General features: G+C 38.1%; 2 long non-coding RNA genes and 2 pseudogenes across 3 annotated transcripts; 1 reads left to right on the forward strand and 3 right to left on the reverse strand.

The window, feature by feature from the left end:
* Window positions 1-1,054: 1,054 nt before the first annotated feature.
* LOC145219721 (uncharacterized) lies at window positions 1,055-3,327 on the reverse strand (annotated as a pseudogene).
* Window positions 3,328-4,976: 1,649 nt separating this feature from the next.
* LOC145220286 (uncharacterized) lies at window positions 4,977-5,837 on the reverse strand. Its single transcript, XR_013858077.1, has 4 exons — window positions 5,806-5,837; window positions 5,585-5,744; window positions 5,409-5,514; window positions 4,977-5,105 (listed from the first exon to the last, which is right to left on the reverse strand). It is a non-coding gene; the product is annotated as an uncharacterized LOC145220286 (long non-coding RNA).
* A 290-nt stretch (window positions 5,838-6,127) lies between these two features.
* On the reverse strand, window positions 6,128-6,437 carry LOC145220285 (uncharacterized). Its single transcript, XR_013858076.1, has 3 exons — window positions 6,404-6,437; window positions 6,229-6,348; window positions 6,128-6,167 (listed from the first exon to the last, which is right to left on the reverse strand). It is a non-coding gene; the product is annotated as an uncharacterized LOC145220285 (long non-coding RNA).
* A 2,351-nt stretch (window positions 6,438-8,788) lies between these two features.
* On the forward strand, window positions 8,789-9,557 carry LOC145218670 (uncharacterized; annotated as a pseudogene). The gene is made up of 3 exons (XR_013857687.1): window positions 8,789-8,992; window positions 9,049-9,228; window positions 9,288-9,557. The product of XR_013857687.1 is annotated as an uncharacterized LOC145218670 (transcript).
* The last annotated feature ends 5,214 nt before the right edge of the window (window positions 9,558-14,771 follow it).

Genomic DNA, 14,771 nt, shown 5'->3' on the forward strand with positions numbered 1-14,771 from the left:
TCATGTCAAATCTAAAATTATTTTTATACAGTGTCAACCTACTGGGTACTTAGAGTGAATATTATGATCGTTTTTTTTTTCTTTCTTTCAATATCAATATAATTGTTATACAACTGAGGGTCATGTCCGTTTAAGCTAACTTAGGGTACAAGGGCTGTGCCTTATACTTCGTCAGCTAGATTATTACCGTCCGGTTGTTTATTTTTTCCCGCGTCCTTTAGCTCCATCAATTTGTCCGATCCAAGTCTGCCGTAGACCTTGACGACCCATCCGGCGAGCAAAACTCCCCATATTCCTGCTAAAATGTATGTAACTACGAAGATGAAACATAAAAATGGCGAGGATATTGAGCTGATCAAATGCAGAAGTGCGTTCTTCGAAGCTGCTTCCAGGGTTGAGTAAAAATATGAAGTGTCCGCTTCTGTTGTAGGATCAGTGTTGCTGTCGATGAACTGGTAAAGTTTATGGTTTGTTAGGCGTGACTGGCTTAGAAGCGCCAACATTGAATTTAAATCTTCGAAACCGCTACTCGGTCGTGGTAAATTATCTTCGTACTGTTGAAAATCCGAAGGGTTGTAAAGTCGGCCAAAACATGTCTGAAAGGCTAGTGCATCTGCCATTTAACAAGTTATGGGTTCAGGTATAGCATATTCCCCTTTAAATAAAGCTTCATGACAGAGTTTAAATTACAATGCAATGTGCATACTCAGAAAACAAAAGTTCCGCACTCTGCAAATTTTGTTTCCGTTAAATTATTTGTGAAAGTGGCAGATTTTCTGAAAAATTTTCTTTAGTTTATTCTCAGGTAAAACTTGGGTTGAAATGAATGTTTCTGAACTAATTGGGAGGGGAAAATTTTGCAATTACCACACAACCAGGAAACGTTTTTCTTAGCCACGTTTTTAGGAATCCCTATCTTGACACACCCTGGATGATACCAGTCTTCGCACATACTACTCTACGACTTACTCCTCGTCGTAAGCTCAACGACAAATACAGTATACAGGACTCTGAAAACTCTCACTGTTGCACTTTGAAATACTTTTCCTCTTAACTAAGGCTTTCTTCTGAACTGTTGTCTTTTGAATCCACCATGACTCCACTTTTCGCCGACTTGCACGTTTCCTTGAGGAACACCCAAACACACAGCGGCTGCAAACATTGACAAAATTTCCATAATTCTTTGATTGTTAGGTAACACCAGGAAAAATACACCTTAGCTGTTTATGTTCACATGAAACAAGTTTGGATAAAATGAACTGATCGTAACGGCTATACTGCGCTTTAGGGGCGCTGATATAAACATCAATCGTTTATTTGTTTGGTGAAAAAATGTTAGATACAGTTACCCAGTGATTTCCGTGTGCATTGACGATTTGGACAAACAATTTTGTGGGCGTGTATACCGGGTTATTATCCGCAAACTTGAAAGGCAACTCCGAAACCCATAACATTCGGAAACTGCTGTGCCAACATGTACATTGCCTAGTCGATGTGCGAATCACCTAACCATTCATCTGCTTGCAGCGAGCATGCAGACCCTTGAACCTTCTTCCCTGCCACCTGGTTCTTTTTAACTGTTGCTGATTCTTCCATAATACCCTGCGTTCTATCGTCTTTCGTAAAGTTTTGCTCGACTCTGTTTGCACCTTCACAAACATGTCGGAATAATTTTTGTGAGCAAGTGTGTCCCCGTGTCGCCCGAGCATCAATCCTGTACGAAGCGCAATTTTCGGAAGATTGTATTAAATGTTTCCAAAAGTTCTGGACAAAAAAATCATGGGTTGGAACCTTACCGTCTGACTGTACGTTGCCTTTAGCCCGTGTGATTACTTTTTGTAAGTTATTAAACCATGAATCGGACATTACAGCCAAAGTTTTGCCAAACGGGACATCGTTGCTTGCCCCCGAAACGGTTTTCTCTTCCGAAAAGGTAGCCTCACTATTGCGGCTAACTTACTGCTGCAAAATCTTCCAGCTGCCCTCTGCGTGAAGCGCGTCTCCGTTGTAAACAAAGTTTTCATATGATACACAATTTGTTATATTTCCACCATGGATTCTGCACAAGTAAGTAGGTCCATTATATACATGACTTCCTGTCAACTTTTTTTGACTAAACTCACCTTTTTCATGTTCTTCGTGGTGTGGCTGCCACACAAATGCAGAAATAGCTTTGCAAGCATTTCTCCCTGTTACAACATGAAAACAACTAGACAAATAGGTTTCAAAACTTTCCTCAAAAACTTAGCCAAAACAGATTGAATTAGGGGAACACTACCGTCGCAAATTGAAAGTCTGGGCCGCGTTTTCCCACAAATTTTGTTCGCGTCGCTTTTAAAAAAAACGATAAAATGTTTAAAAGATGTTGCACTGTTAGAATTCGCGATATACGTTCCTACAGCAATCGGTGCGCTACGCTTGTTTTAATGGCGTACGACGATTTCATACGCGTAAAATGTTTTTCATTGGCAACACCTGTGATTATACATTCCTGTTGCATCAATGTACGCTGCATAAAACTCTGTCCTGAAAAATTTGCCTGGCCATTTTCTTAACACACCTGAAAGCTTTTTTCAGACACTGTTTTCTTTCGGCCTATGACATTTTTTTGCAACGCCTTAATCTCGCTTTTATCTGAAACCTGTGTATTTTTGGCTTAATGGCGTGTTTTCATTAACACTGTCTCATTTGAGGTTGATTTGCTGTTTCCTGACTCAAAAACATCCTGAGCCAGTTTATTAATGCTTTCCTAATATTGATCACGATCTGTAGCATGTCGCCAGGGTTTTTTCAAGTCAGCGCGATGCGAACCTTTCCAGGGACAAGCCACAAATGTATTCATTCGGTGTTTTATTCCAAATCTTTTGAATCACCGAGTTTATTTCTCTAATGAAGTGGCAGTATGCCACAGCAAAACACCTGCCATAAAACAAATTGTTTATTCGCAAAATAAACTTTAATACGCATCTAAAAGAGTTTGGCAATAGAACTAAAAATGTTACTACCTTGGCACCAGGGTTAGGAATTCGGTCTTCTTAACCAGGCGTTCAATACTCGGAATCAGTCTCCCGAGGTTTGTCCTAATTTAACCGGGATTTCGCAGTACGTTGTTGGGTTCCAAGGACCAACACCACAATATCGACCCGGAACGAGAGCCCCATCTTGCAGCTCAACAATTCCATAACCGATGGTTCCTCCGGGAATGTTTACCGCTGCAAAATCGAATTCCTTGCGTTGCGGTCCGACGTAAACAGCACGCTTCGCTTCCTGGTTCGGGAATGATCCATTCAACCCGCTTTCCGGAGACGCCTTTGCGGTAATCAACATGCGACATCCTCGATCCACAAGGTGCTTTCATTCCAGAAACCTGAAAGCAAATTTTATGATAAAATAATTTAATCAAACTAAATGTACATTTACTTACACAAAGCATCTGGTTGCTTGTCATTGTTGTGATAAAAACCTACTGACCAGGGTAAAAACCGCTGGACATCTGCATTGTTCTTCAAAGTTTCTTTGTCAAATGTTTAAATAAACAAAAAGTTGTTTTGCAAAAGTTCTCAAAGAGAATAGAACGTCTTTGTTTGTTCAGCAAACATATAACATTGCCCTTACGATTACGCTCAAACTATGATTAAGGAACTTTGACCGCCTCGGAGCATAGTGATAGCAGGGTTCCCGCGGGCATGGTAAGCCTGGAAAAGTTTTGAAAAAAGCCAACTTTTGCAAAAGTCCTTGAAAAAGTATGGAATTAATGGTTGGTAAATTGGCTAAATATTCCTAAGTCTCTTATCTGGTTTTACTATGGGAATTGCTCGATTTTTTTTCGATTAAGGCTATGGAAATTCGTTTTTTTTTGGGGGGGGGAACCCTGTGATAGAAAACAATAGCGCCGCGCTCGCCAGGAATCGCATCACGCCGTGAACCAGGAGCCAAGGTGCAAGTAAAGACCCCTGACCTAGAAAAAAAGTCTAAATCTGACCTGTATACAAGTCTGTACACGCCGCAAGCCATACAAATTTTTAATAAAAATATATTTTTTTAAATATTTTTGTTACGCCAATGAGTCAAATGTGGTTGCTATTTCTGGATTTCATGGCCTTATCAGCATCGCGTTAGGTAATATTTCTGTGGTGAAGCTTATTACACAACGATTTTCCATAATTTCGTGGAGTGGCCAATAATCCTTTTATCAGGGTGAACATCACCAAAGCGACAAGCAGTAAAGATGAAACATTTCATCTTTACGAAACGAGGCAAAACAAGCATTTGGTTCATAACAAATTACGCAGTAAATATGGGTTACAACAAGTTCGTGTTTTAAATACCATTGTAAAAGGGGAGCAGCAATTAAAATTTTGTCAACCTTCATGCTTCCAATCAGGCATTGGCGTTCAGGCACGCATAAATCCACCCATATCCTGACGTGATACCCTAATGTTTTTAAATATGGGACATTTCTTCGTAATATTTACGTTGATGGGAAGGCACAGAAATGTCACATTCGACTAACAACTTTTTCACAATTTCTTACAAAAGGAATTTCAGTATGTGACATGGGTTGTTCTGCCAAAAATGCACACACCCTAGTCCCAGCAAACAATTTAACGTCGTGGCAACGTTGCGTAATGGCTTTTTAAAACTACCAAAAACGTTTGCTGTGACGTTATAAAAAACATAAAGTTCCATTTTCGTTTTAATTACGTTTAAACAAACGCACGTTTATTCACTATAATAACGTTTAAAACAACGATTACACAACGTTTCAGTTTGCCGTTTTTGTTACGTTAATTTAACGGTTGTTAAAACGAAGATTGTCACGTCAACTGGCGGTTCAAGTTTAGGTTGTCCTAACGTCACTCGTATCGTTTTCCTCACGTTGTTCAAATGAGTTGTGCGAACGACATTATGTGGACTCCCATTGACGTTTCTATAACGATTACTGCAACGTTGTACGCACACCAATTTTTATTTAATACAAACAAACGAAATTAAGGCTGCATCGATTTGAAATTAAACATCATTTTCTTCGTCTGACGAAAAAAAAGGACAGTGGGTGTGCCAGAAGAACTTGAACTTGAGATGTTCATGTCAGCCTGTCTATTCTAAAACACAAAAATGGTTTAAGATTACAAAACAAATAACTATATAGTAATGTATCACTTGTAGTATCTGTGTATAAAAAGTGTGTTAATAAACTAGAAGGGTATATTAGCACATATTGCACAACATACAACGTTAGTGTATAAAGCTACATTCTGGTGATGGCAAGGGAACTAAAAGGGGGAGTGGGCAAATTGAAAGCAACTAATTGATTTACGAACTGTATCTATCAGCTGTGAAAGTTTAATGCAACTCACTCGAGCAGTTTAAATCAAGGGTGAAAAATTAAAAAAATATCTGTGTACCTTATAGTTAATTCCACCAGGCTTGTATGGTGCATGCTTCAAAAATTCTTTTATCTCCACCTCAACTGCACTGGCTTGAGTTCTTTGTTAGAACGTAGTGCACTTTCTAAGAATCACAAATCCATATTTTCAGTTTTGCAACCAGTTTCAAATTTTTTCGCCGGCAAAATGCTTACTTAAAATAACTTTACACATAACAGTTCCACAAAAAGCCTCCTTTCCTTTTCTTCCTTTATAGCTATACTGTGACCATAAACCATACGAACCAACAGCCTTCATCATACGCCGCACATTGTCTCCAACACTGGTCCCTCCAATATTGGTTAAATATTTGACCTATGTGATAAATTGATTTGCATTCAGGGCAGTTTGTATGTAAACAAGACACATGTACTACCAGTGATTTGCATAACTCCTTGTCATGAAGTTGTTATCCAAATCCTTCAATTCCAGTATGGATTCAAGCGGTCTTTCCAGCATGTCAAATTCCAGGACTTTGCCATCACCATTGTTGGGTATGCTTTGTTTAACTATGTTTGTGAGGTTTGTTTGTAATTCCAATAACATGTTTAATTTTGCTGCAAAAAATTACAATAATCTGACAAGGACCCACTCAAGTAAACGTGCACATGCATACCATTTATGTTATGAAGAGCACTTTGCTGGATTTGCTTTGTTGGTCTTTGTTTGAACTTATATTTGAAGATGTGCTCAAGTTTTTTTTTTCCTTGTTTGCTTCTATGTGTTTGTATCTATCAACTGGAAAGAAAAAGTTTTAGAAAACAGGTATGGTTTGTACTACATTAGTGCAGAATGTTACCTGGTGGAGAGTATCGACACACTTTTTTTCTTAAACGAACATCTGGCACTTCATCATCACTTTCCACATTTGAGGTTAATTCTGCCCTGGCTACCCGTTTCAGTGCAATTTCAAAATCATCTAAAGCATACAGTAGCAGTAAAAAACTGTTCATTGTCATAAAAGCACAATTTACCTGTAGTTGAGAAAATCCGTATTTCAAAAGTATCTGGAATTTCACCTTTCTTTGCCTTCTGTCTAGCATTTAGTTTGGGCCAGAAACACTGTGTTGTCTGGAAAATATAAACATGACTGATTTACCATCAGAATACCAAAAAGACAAAAATAATAAAAGATACTTACAGATTCGCTTTTTTTTTATCCAAGTTGAATGTACAAGTTTGACACTTTGCTCCTTTAAAAATTCCACTATGGCAAACGACATCTGCAAAACAAAATTTAATGAAAAATATAAAAATACAATTTTGCTGATAAAAAAAGGCCTAGAATACAACTCTACATTAGGGTTTCCATGCTATTACAAATTGAAAATTTTCTCTTACATTAAACAAAATTTACTTTGGGTCATTGAAAACAAACATTGTGTAGCATTCTGCAAAACTAATTGAAACATTACACTTTTTCAACAAAAAGCTAGCTCCCGCAAACTGTTAATAGATATGACTTTCTGAGTATTGCAAATCATAGTAGTTCATCACTGACTCTGTTTTAATTTCTATACTGTACAATTTATTACCTTTTCGGAAATACTTCGATGCACAGCTTAAACTTGTAACACACTCGCACACGACAAGGCTGCACGCACGTTCGGCCGCACTTACAGCCATGAACCATGCCGCCCCTGATTTTAGCTTCCCAATTTGATTCCTGATTCCAATTCATAAGCGGTTGCATCATTATTTTGTAATGGTTACTATTTATAGCCGCACCGCAATGCATACGTTTTAAAGTTTGTTTACGCATACCTTTTTTCTCTTTATTAATTGTGTCATTGATTTTTAAGTAATGTGTTTACCATTATAAAAACATGAATGCTAAAACTTTTTTTCGGAAAATACCGGTTTAAAGTTAGTGATGTATTTGATTCATGACTAAATTACGTTAATTAATTCTACAACCAATCAATGTAGCCATAAAAAAGCGTTTAAGAGGCACGTGTTTTTTCTGTTGAGTGGTAAGGTTGCAAGAACGTTGGATTTGATTCGTTTCTTTACGCTTGTCGTTATGTGGAACGTTTGATTTCATTCGTATCTTAATAAGCGTTTTTAAAACCACTATATGTAACAACAGTTAGTTAAAACGTTTTAGACAAAAATATTTATATCGTCCAAAATAATCCAACAAAAACATTTAAGCTTATATCGTACCGTATATCCCATGACGTTACCCACACCTCGGATTACAACCACACCAAAACGTTGTTTTTAGAACGTTTTTCATCGATCATTTTGTGACTTTTTCGGTTAACTTAATTGGTGTAACATTTTCATCAACACACAAAAAAATCATTTGGCGACCTTTAAGTTCAGAAAAAAAAACATTTAGTCGTTCATCCTTCAGATTGAAAGACATGTATATTTCGCTTTTACAGCATCGTCAGTATCTGCGAATAAGCAGAAAGATTCGTGAAAAATAAAAACAGAATAGGTAAATATATACTAATAAAATAGAAAAGTTAAAATAGATATAAAAACGTTACTCAAGGTGCAGCGGCAAACAACGCACCGAATAAAACGCTACCGCATTGAACACAAGCGAAGAGATAAGAAAACGAAAAAAAAATATTGCAAGTGCGTTGTTTGTCCCATAAAAAATCCACGGGCAGAGAAAAAACAGTAAGGCAGTGGTTCTTAACCAGGGGGGCGCCAGACATTTCAAAGAGGGGCGTGAATCCAAAGATAAATAAACAAATTTAAGCCCCGCAGTCTTTCCCAAACTGCCACTCGCGAGGCGATTTTGACAAGAATGCCGAGGGTTCATGTCTTTCCACGATCTTATTTGTATTCGGATAGTGCCGCTGTTTTTTTAGCCAAAAATGTTTCATCCACCAAAAAGGCAGTTGTTGGGCAGGAACTTGGCCGAACGGTCTGGCGCGTCTGACCCATATACAGACATAAAAAACCCTGATCGGGATTCGTCCCCGGGAGAGTCCTGGGTTCGAACCCCGTGGGAAAAAAAAGGCAGTTGTTCCCGCACAATTAGTATTCTTTGCTTTGTCTGTGACGTAACAAACTAAAATTATAACTAAAATGTATTCTGCATGTTTGCACAATCTATAACGTGCTGCGTTACAAAATGCCGGTGACCCCTGGTTTACAACATAGGCAAGTGGGACTTTTGGTTCCATTGCTGCGAGTGTTTAAAAAACAGCCGTTTTTTGCCTGTTTCAGGAGGGGGGGGGGGCTGCGACGGTTTCTTAATTACAAGCGTAAAAAGCGGTTTTCTCAAGGCGGCGTTAGCTTATTTGAAATATTGCCTGCGCAGACGCGCAAACGTTTTAGAGACGGATTTGAACTTAAGAGCGTTTTTAGTGCGAAATGTGAGTTACTTTTGTCTGCTTTTTGTTGTCTTTTTGTTGTCTGACCTGCAACCTCAGAGAGACGGATGTAACTGCTGGAACCAAGTTCAAAAAGTTCTGAAAAGCTTGCAAGCTAATCAGGCAAAGATAATCAAGATCATACAGGCTAAGTGTGTTGCAGATTTTCCGCTCATGGTTCCTGCTAAAACTGATGAAGACCTAGACAAGTTAATGGAAAATGTTCCGGTAAGTTTATAACCAAATGTTATGATGTATCCATTTTAACATGAATGTAATTCCAGGATTTGCAAATGCTGGCCAAAAAAGTGGAGCAAAATAGGATGAAAGCTACCATTCGAACATTCATTAGATTATTTATGTCCAGGGATTTAGCTGCGTCCTACTCATGGTCAGGATTGGGGCCTAAACGCAGCATTCGAAAAAAGCTTTCAAGGATCACAAAATGTATTCAATTCTTCGCAGTAAGTAATATTTACTTTATTTTAAACGTGTACAAGCTTTTCCAGATCAAAATAACTAGATGTTATTCCACTCACTGACTACAAGAACGAAAAGAACAAAACAATCGCTGACGACATCAAGATTGTTCTGTCAGGTGCAGCTGATTGGGACAACGGCTGGATGCAACGGCAAAAGTGGTTCTTTAACAGAACCAATTGCATCATCCGATGAGGACGAGACTTAATGCAACTGAGCCTTATGGTCGTCTATAAATTACCTAATGCGACCATAATGTGATCACCCACAACTTTTTCATTGCGACATTTTTTTAATCGCCTAAATACTCCGATGACTTTTCGTGCATTATAAACATGTTCTTTATTTGAGTGTAAAATTTGTGAAACGATGACGTTACAGGGCAGGTTTATCACAGTTTAATGAAAGAAAATCACATATGTTGGTAGGGATTATGCGAGTATATTCTCAGAAAATCATGATAGGTTTATCGTATATTAACCCTTGAAAAACGCAGGTATATGTTCGGATTATGCGAGTATATTCTCAGAAAATCATGTAAAAACTTCGTATTAAATCATGTATGATCCGATGTAAACTTTCCGTGTAAAACAACCCTATATATCTATCATTGTCACCAGAAAATCGTACGTGATACAACCATGAACTTATATATTATATGTATGATTCGGGGATAATTTTCCGCCTGGGAATCGACGGTGGGCGTGGCAGACGACTTTGGTTGTCATTTGCCTTATGGTGTTAGTAGCTCTACCCTTTACGTTCCATGGCATAGACGCGGTTGTAGCCAACTACTAGAAACTATCTCTGTTGGTACAATAATTTCATAGCATACATATTTTTTTTCTTAAATTCCTGACTTTTAAGTACATTTTAACATTTCTCCCTGACACAGATTTAAACTCTAAATTCCCTGACATGTCAGGAAAAGTCCTGACGTATGGCCCTAGTCTAAACGCAACCCAACAGATATCTTTCTATTTTGGCCCAATATTATCGGTAAGCATGTGCAATTTTCAACCAATGATTTTCCATTTTGTTATGATTCAAGTTTTCCCATATTGCGCTGATTTTATTTGCCAGCAGGTTTGTTCTTCTTTGTTGGTATGAACGATCTGATGATAGATTATTGAACTTCTCCATACATATTGTTTCTAAAGTTCAGGTGGTGCACCACTGTTGTCTACAAAGCAATGTTACGTCCGATGTACAAGTGTTATATTACCATTTTCAGGTGGTATGCGGTTGATACTTTTACTAACAACTTTGCTGTGCATGTCTGACTATTGCGTAGCCGCTGTGAGCCTTCACCTTTTCGACATTTTCCTGGAATTTATTGACGGTCCAATCGCTCGACGTTGTAACCAGGTGGGTTTTGAAAAATTCTCAGAACAAACACACAAAACATACTTGACTTAATCCCGGCTTCACAATAGGCCACAATTCTGTCTTTTAGCAAGTTTTTTCTTGAAATTGTATGCAACAGTTTTGTACATGTCATTATACAGACAATCTAAACAAATTTACGAGTAATATTGTACATTGTAATGTTTATTGACAACGTTTCTCTCTTTTTTTAGTTATAACTTGTCTGATTTTCATAAAACGTTTAATTTCAGGAAATACTTGTTCAACTTAAAGTTACAACTTTGCCAAATGAAAAAATGATTTTGTCTATGTTTAAATTTGTTTCTTTTGAAGTTGAAAAAATTTCCAACACAAACTTTTTTTTACAATCACATTGATTATTTCTTGCTCTATGTCAGCACATGTTAGTTCAAATCTCCAATGGATAATCGGACTGAATCTTATTTCATAAACAATACAACACTAACCCTGTTTACATGCGTCGTCTTCAAACGGATCGGATTAAGCCTCAAGCCGGCTTGAGATTTGATCCATTCGAGCGTCCTATTTACATGCGCGTTTCGTGCAAGTTTAATCCGTTCCGATTTTCTTCGGATAAGTTTGTGTAAACATAGTTATAACACCTCTTGTTTTGGTTACAAAGGATACTTACAAAGTAACTAACAATTATCGCCTGTTTTATTGTGTGAAAAGGATCACTCCTTCATTCAGAGCTTTTGTAGAAGTGAGAAATCAAGCTGTTAGTTTCCTATAAGCAGTTAGGGTAACTGATTGACATTTTTTCTTGTCATTTGGTTTATTGTTAACTGTTGGGTTCTAAAGCTGATGGAACAAACCGTGCTTAAGTATTATATTTTGTTTAGATAACAATAAAAATGAACTATCAAGAAATACTTGGATTTGTCCTTGTCATAAAATATGTTTTGGACTGTTACATTATGATGGTTGAGTGGGACAGAGAGAGCAAATACAAAAAGTTTAAGTTACTATTTGGTAGACTGAAGTTCTTGCAGAGCAAAGTTGACAAGCGAAGTGGCAGAATTTGGATGTATCCAAGGTAGTAAACTGTAACTAGCCAACCTATGTTATGAAGCTTTTTTAAAATTATAAAATGTTACAGGACAGGAAACTACTGGGAAGGTGATGTTTCACAGTACAATGCACAATGGATCCAAAACTTCAGGATGACAAAAGAAAACTTCATGGAGTTGTTGGCTATAATTCATGATGACATAAAACCAGGTTAGGACCAAATATATGGAAATACATTTGAAACATCTTTATCATTAAAGTGCTACCTAAGTAATCATATATTGCAGAGGACATAACAGTCCGTGAGCCAATACCAGTTGACAAAAGAATGGGAATTGCTGTTTTTAAACTCGCTTCCTCAGCAGAATACAGAACAGTTGCCCACAACTTTGGTGTCAGTAAAGCAAGTGTATACAACTGTCTCAAAAGGTACATGCAAAACATTTGTATGTTTGTGTTTCTTATTACTCCTTGTTACAGATTTTGTTTGGCGATTTGCAAAAGGTTGGACATGTTTATATTCATGCCATCAGAGGGTGAAGCAAAGGAGATTGCAACAAGAATTCAAAGAGAACACCATTTTCCACAGGTATATGTTCTCAAATATAATTTGTGTGTAGGTTTTATTTGTTGCTTATGTGCAGGTTATGGGTTGCATTGATGGAAGTCATATTCCAATAACTGCCCCCATGCAAGGCAAAAAATACTATACTAATCGCAAGGGTTGGGATTCAATGGTACTGCAAGGCCTTGTTGATGATCATTACATGTAGGTAAAATACACTTATATGTTTTTGGCAGTATTTAATTTTTATTTTTATCTTAGGTTTCGTGATGTTAATATTGCAATGCCTGGGAGTGTTCATGATGCTACTGTCTTTAAGCAGTCAGGACTTTTCAAATATTCAGACATGCTACCAAAGGTACAAATCTAGTTTTAAAAACAAATTTGGTAAAAAAAAACCTACTGGATTTTGAAAAAAAATGCTTTTCATGCACCCATTTTACTTAATGACACTGAAGTGCCTCTTAATTTTGGGAGACCCAGCATACCCTCTGCTTCCATGGTTAATCAAGCCCTTTATTGGCTTCAACCTTTCCCCAGAAAAAGAATCATTCAACTTGTAGCGGTTGCGACATAATTTGTGCAAACTTTGCAATATTTGTTTACCAAAATAGCTCGGTTTTTGACTCGCTAGCTCAAAGGCAGCGAGGAAGTTAAAATGTATAGCAACCAAATCCCACTGTATTGACAAATCGTGTTCGGACTTTGTAATATTTCCTGTCGCAGTTAATTAGGATGCAGAGGCGACTTTGTGATCTGGTGTTTGCGAGCTTTAACCGTATGTTTTGTACCGCGCTGTGATTGGACGTTACTTTCTGTGGAAATTTGTGCAAGAGCCAATGGCCAGAGCATAGTTATGCAGTTTAATACCACGTGTTATGAATTGATAAAACGCACCGCTAATGTAATTGGTCACAACAGTTTTAGCCCAATAGCAGTTAACTTAATTTGCTTGCTGTCCAAAATGGTTACTTTAGAGCAGGGGCGGGCAACTTCTCCAGTGGGCGGGCCTGATTAAGGAAAATGAAGTACTTGGCGGGCCGGATTCCTGAATCGACACATTAATCGTGTATTTATCCAGTGATTTAAAACGGATTTTTGACCACCTAAACCAAATACATTCAAGAACATCACAAATACAATACAGTCCAAACAATCTTACTGATATAATACAAAATTATTCACCACAGCGAATTTAATGCATACACCACAGACTTAGATACTGCTGAAACACTAACGAGGCTACACCTGTGGAAACAAAAGAAACCGTGAAAGCAGGCCACACACATGGCAGTTATGGCGTAACAATGGACGTATGGTGCAATGGTAACAACGGCGGGAAAGTTTTTGCTATTGGGGAGCGTTACTGTCCGTTTCAACTATAATTTGACGCAGTAGGCAAGTAGTGGGGGAATGCGGCAGACCGTGGCCGCGGGCCACATTATCATGCAAGACCTGAAACTGTCTGCGGGCCGCTCAAAATCCCGTCGCGGGCCGGATCCGGCCCGCGGGCCGTATGTTGCCCGCCCCTGCTTTAGAGTAATATGTTTGTTGTTAGTAGAACTTGAAATTATGAGTAAAGGTTGTTATTATTACTTTCTAACGACTTGTTTTGTTTCTTAAACATTCTATTTGAATAAGAATAAGCATGTTGATTGAATAAACAAACTGAGGTGCAAAACCCTTGTTGATCGAGACTCATGACATTGATTGATGAAGAAAACTCTGAAAGTGAGGACGAAAGTACAGGTAGCCTTTATCTACCACACGTAATACCGCTTGGCGTGCCACCGCGCCGTCCGCTGGTTTATTACAGAAACGTATACAGAGACTGGTGCGCTAGACTGTTTGTTCTACCAGACTATTTTGAACTCCCGCCTAGGGAAGAATTCATTGAAAGTGTTTTGACTAAAGACATTGCCGTGCAAATAAGTCCATTCAATACCAACGGAAGGTATATTACCACAACGTATAGCTTCAATCAACTAATCATCAGAGATCCAGACGAAGCTGATCGTTATCACGATCTATACGCTATACGTAAATTTACCAACATAAGCGCTGTGTTGTTAAGCAGGTTACGAAGGCCATTTACTACACCTTTGTACCCACAAAGTTTGGTGCTTCCCGAGGTTTGGACACAAGATCTCACTATTCGCTCCGAGACCGTTGATTTACTTCTCGTGTATCACGCAAGTGAAATCCCAGCTGAGAGAGGAGGAGGTGTACACATTTTCACCATCCAGACAATAATCTTTGAACCCGAGGAAACTGTGGAACCCGAGGACATTGCAGAAACTGAGGAGACTGCTAGGATTGAGGAGATCTAATTTCAGCTGCCCCACGAAAGGTGAGCAGAATTTGAAGTTATATTCTTGGCTGTTGTTTAATTACTGCTTGCATGTATTTTGTTGAATGTGTATGATCAATAACGATCAAACTGTCTAAAACAATTCGCCAAGCAACTTGTGGGAATCCTCCCAGTTTACCAGATAAGATTAAATCCGCTGTAAGCCAAGGTACGCGCAGTAAAACGAAATCTAAAGATAAAGAAAAGCCCAA

Source organism: Phallusia mammillata, chromosome 3 (assembly GCF_965637545.1).
Source record: "Phallusia mammillata chromosome 3, kaPhaMamm4.hap1.1, whole genome shotgun sequence".
NCBI classification, from domain to species: domain Eukaryota; kingdom Metazoa; phylum Chordata; class Ascidiacea; order Phlebobranchia; family Ascidiidae; genus Phallusia; species Phallusia mammillata.